This window comes from Vicugna pacos, chromosome 16 (assembly GCF_048564905.1).
Source record: "Vicugna pacos chromosome 16, VicPac4, whole genome shotgun sequence".
In the NCBI taxonomy this organism is placed as follows: domain Eukaryota; kingdom Metazoa; phylum Chordata; class Mammalia; order Artiodactyla; family Camelidae; genus Vicugna; species Vicugna pacos.
In genome coordinates this window covers 1,922,501-1,927,965 of record NC_133002.1, presented here as the reverse complement: position 1 = coordinate 1,927,965, position 5,465 = coordinate 1,922,501, and positions in this window count along the sequence as shown.

Below are 5,465 nucleotides of genomic sequence, written 5' to 3'. Positions count from 1 at the left end.
TTTGTTTCTTTTCGATACGGTCTTTTATTGCAATTCTTGGTGAAAGAAAGTTGTTGCACACCCAGAGCCCCACTTCCTTTATATAAAAACGTCGTAATGCCTCCTTTAGTCTGAAAAAAAATCTACAAATAATATAACTTGTGCACACATGGACTTTCAAAAACTTCAATAAAATGTTCAATTGATAATACAAAGGAGAAATGTAAGGCAAGTGATTTGTACTAAATAGTAAGTATTTTCACATGTAAACATCTGGGAATGACTGTACTTAGAGGACATAATGAAGTGGCCCAGGCAGTCACGTGAAGGTGACACTGTAAATGCAGACTGACCGAGGGCCAGTGCCATTGACGACTTGATTTTCTGAATTGGTGAACCACTCGGTAACATTCTGAATGAACTAAAACCTGCTCTTCCCTTCATCACATGGTAGTTACCTTCCTGCAAAAGGTGTGTATTGAGATCATGCAAAACATACTTGGAGCTGATGATCAAATAAAATAATAACAGGTGGGTTTCCCATCTACGTGGCTCTCCCACGGGCCCCCCCAGGCCACGCCCACATTGTGTAGGACCCGGGATGAGTCTTACTCATGCAAGATCGTCCTACACACTGCAGTGTCCACAGCTCTCGCCCTGTTCGCTAAATAGCAGCAGGGCTGTCCCATCATTGTGACCCCAAGATGCCCCGCAAACTTCCCAAAGGTGCACACTGAGAACCTCCTTGTGGGTATGGGAGGGAGCCAATAAATGTTTGAGGGGCAGTGACATGGTCAGACTTACAGTGCCTGATGCCCACCCTGGTGACTGTTGAGGGATGGGTGAGGTGGGAAGGGCTTTGGTGGCTATTGCGGTGGTGCAGGTGAGAAGTCAGCAGTGGGAAGGCATTGGGGGTGGGTCTCCCATCTGCAGCCAGAGCCTGGGACACACTGTGGGACCTGAAATCCCCAGACACGTGGACCACTAGTGGGTGTTGGACGTGGGCAGGCCGGGGTGGAGCAGGGGTAGGGCCTGGGCTCTGGCAAAGAAAGAAATTCACTGTGGCTTGTGATTTCCCCAGAGCTGGGACCGCTGGGTCCTTTGGTCATGGAACCCTTAGCTGTCGCCTGACCCCAGACCCCCACACTGGCTGCATTACAGATCCAGCCCCAGCCCCAGCCCCACCCTCGATGCACAGCCTCACTTCCCAGGTCTGGTCCTGTGGAGGAGAGGAGGATGCCAAACGGAGGTAAATGCAGCTGTCCCTACGGACTTGGAGTGATTCACGTCTTGGTCCTTAGGGCTGTGGGAGCTGTCCCATCGTTCTGCTCCTGCCCCAACAACGGGGCGTCTCCATTTCCTCTGGGTTCCGGGTTAGTGAGGGGTGAGGGCAGGGGTGAGGGCAGGTGTGATGGTCTCAGGCAGCTCTTGGGCTGGATTCCCAGGCTGGCCCGGCACCTGCAGCTGGGCGTCAACTCTGGAGGACTAGGAAGAGTCTCGGGCCCTAAAAGGCACTGCTTTAAGGCCCTGAAGAAGCCAGTCCTTCTTGCTCCTGAACTTGCTCCTGTTTCCACCCAGGGTATATCCAAGGAAATATCTACAGCCAACAGCAGTTACTGAAAGACAATTTAAATCTTTCCTGAAGTGTCCCCTAAAATTCCAAATGCTGATTTTATTTAAATTTTACTTCATCAGAGAGAGAGAGCGAGCCAGCATGACAGGCTTCTTAGATCTTACAGCAACCTAATGAGGGAGGTGCCATTGTCCCATTTCTTACACACACCCCCCCCCCCACAATCATGGCCGATTCCTCCTACCACTCTCCCCTTTCTCCCTCTGAAACCAGCTCCTGCGGGATCTTGTCTTTCCCCTCCCCACTCCTCACCTTACGTATCTGTTCATTTCTCTTTTACCTGTTAAAGAGGTCGACTTTTCACAGGGTCATTCATTGAGCGATGCGATATCAACATTAGACCTCCTCTGACACCACGCTTATGCAGGCCCCCGATACACAGTCATTCCTGTGCCCTCACAGAGACATCCACACGCGCTGTTTCCCATAATCTCCTTCACCTAATTCTTCTATGGGCACTTCTTCAGTATCAAGTTCCAATATTCACAGCCACGCTTCTGATTAGTGCAAGACTTCAGAGCGCCTTTTGAATCATTAAAGAAAGATTAAATTACGTTCAGGATAGTTTCAGTGTTAAGTGTAGTAGAGCGAATTCAGATTCTCTGAAAACTGACAATGTGATAGATTGCAACTTAACACAAGCCAGAGTATTCAGGTATGGTTTACCTAAAAGCTCCGTGGAGCCAGGCCACTCTGACCAGGCCGTGAGTCCGCAGGAAGCCACACACACACGGGCACATCTGGGCGGGAAGCAGAGTTGAAGTCCCATCCAGCCAAATGCTGTCACTACCCCGTAAATCTCCCGGAAATTCCAACAGCCATTAACGTGTGCTTACGTTGTTAAGTGATGCTCTCATGATCACCGCCATCTATCTGGGCTTGGCCACGGACAGGGTCATTTGGTTAATACAGGATTCCATCTTCATTCTCTGTAACTAGTTTTTAATCAGCAATGATTGCCGAGCTGGGATGCTGTGGGCCGGCTCGCCTGCTCTTTCCTCGGAGAGTGCCCATCGATATGTCACGGCAATTAACCAGAGACCTGCGGGAGGAGTGCCAGGGCAGCAGGAGAGCCAGGCTGCTCGGTGCAGCCGCAAGCCGGTCCCCCTCCCCGGGGGGCTCCTTGACCCTCATCCCCCTTTGGAAGGTTGGTGGAGGGCATTGGCAGACAATGATGCTTTCAAAGAGGCATCTATTCCAACTGTTGCTTTTGATTTGCAACAGTGGGTAGAGGAAATAACCACTGGTCTGGCCACTCTGAAATCAGTTCTGACCATCAAAGACATCGACTGGCTGAGTGGAAGTGATAAGAATCTCGGGGAAAGGATCTTTATAATATTGTAGGCTGTAATAGCAGAGGTGGGGAAGGCTTAGCTTACTTCTAAGACTTGAGGGAGGCAGATTACAAAACATTCAGAAAATAACATATAGTCATTTCTTCATATTACAAGACTCTGAAAGGGAAGATGATGTGAGAAGATGGGAAAGCTATTAAAAATGCACTTCTGGTTGGGCAATGTCAAATGATCCTGATGAGGAAGACATGGAGAATATCCCTCAAGATCCTGGTGATGATGGAACGAGTTTCCCAAAGTCCAGACATGACATTTTTAGCAGAAATATAAAAAGCATCCTTTTCTTCACAGCAATAGGTACTGCCGCTCCTTGCATTTTCTCTCAGACTAATGAGTGTAACTTTAATTTTTACATCTCATTTTATCTGTGATTTTGAGCATGTTTTCATACAACTCATATGTGGAGCCATTTGGATTGGCTCTTCCAGAAATCACCTCTTCTTATGCTTTACCCATTTATCTGCTATTGGGTTGCCTTTGTTTTGTCAATAAGAGCTCTGTGTATATTCATCTTTGTCCTCTACTTTATAATTTTTCCCCCAATTCTATCATTGGTTTCTCTTAAACTTAAGTTTCTTTGTCATACGAAAAGTTTGTTTTTTCAGTGACATCACAATGTTTTTATAAAATAAGACATTGTCTTTTATGGCTTCTGAGCATCTGATTTTAGGTAAGCAGCTCCTAGATTAGACATGAATGGTGCAGATTTTCTTTCAAGAATTTTTTTAAAGTTTTACTTTTAAATTCTTAATGCATCTGGAACTTCTTTTCATGAATCATGTAGGTGGGAAGTCAACTTCTGTTTTTCTCCAGCTGAAAAGCTAGTTGTGCTTATACTCTATATTAAGTAATCTACCCTTTTCAAGAGAATTAAACTATTCATTACATTTATCATACAACATAAAATTCTTCTATATACCAAGATCTATTTCTGGATTAGTTATTCCGTTCCACTGATTTATTTGATTCTATGCTTCTGCCACACTGATGGGAATAAAGTGACTTAGGGTAAGTCATGCTACCTAGTAATACAAACAACTTTTATTATCCTTTTTAATACTTTTCTTGCTGTTTAGAGGTTATTTATTCTTTTATGCAACTTGAAGATTTGTTTAAACAATCAAAATTCTGTGAGGAGTTTTAGAATTGTGTTTTAAATACAGTACATATGAAATTGGGGAGCATTGATGTTTATGATTAGAACATTCCATTGAAGAATGTGATCTTTCCATTTTTTTCCAGATCTTGTTTTATGCTTTTAATAATATTTTATAAATTATTTATCATAGATCATATACTTTTCATATATAATTTACCCCTAAATACTTTTTTCTATTTCCAATACCAGGTACTATTACTGGAGAGGAGTGAACCTGATTTTTGTGTATTTATCTTGTATCCAGCTACCTTACCAAAGTTTTACACCGATTTCATTTCAGTAGCAATTTTTAGTTTTTAAATTTTAACAATTTTTTACTGAATCTCTTGAAATTTCCAGGAATGCAGTCATATCTTTGTCTTTCCCTCCTAATTTTTATGATTTATTTTTATTATCTTATTATTCTCTAGCATGTCTAAGATACTATTAAATATTAATAGCAACACCTCTACAAGTGTTTTATTTTAATTGAAATAGGTTTTGTGTTTCACCATTTAGGATAATTGCTGTTGGGTTTGGTAAATAGTCTTTATTATATTGTATGTAACTGCTTTCTGTGTCAACTTCTCAAGGTTTTTATTAGGAATAGCTGCTGTATTTTAAAATACTTTGTGAGCATCTACTGTTACAATCGTATTTCTCCCTCCTTTAGTTTGCCAATATAACAGGTTATGTTGATAGATTTCCTGAAATTGAAAAAAAATTGCAATCTTGAAATAAATCCTACTTGATCATATTATATTATACTCTTGATACATTGCTGGATTCTCTTTGCTAACATTGTATTTACAATCTCTGCACCTGAGCTCATAAGTCCGTAGATGTCTTTTTGTCTTATTTCTATGCTGGCTTTGGCATCAAAGCTATGTTAGCTTTATAAAACAGGTAAGAGCTTTTCATGTTTCTATCATCTCAGATAGTATAAATAGGATTGAAATGATCAGTTAGGTAAAACTTATTTGTTCCTAGTCCATTTTTAAATATTATTATCTTTAATTACCTTTTCAGTATCTTCTGTGGTAATAAATTTATTCTGGCTTTCTACATCTCACAAGTTTCAGTAATTTATATTTGCTAGAAAAATTTCTAATTCTTCAAGATTTTTAATTTGTTGCCATTAGTTATACTGTTACTTGTGATCGTCTCTTCTTGTTCCTTACATTGTATATTTTTGCTTTTTCCTCTCTTATTTGTCCATTTTTATTAGTGTTTGGAAAAATCCAACTTTCGGGTTTATCCCTACTATGACTTTATTGTTTTCCATTTTATAGCCTTCAGCTTCTATCAATTGCATCTCTCTAGTTTTTTAGGTGCTGTTTGCTACCTTAAGATGAACAGC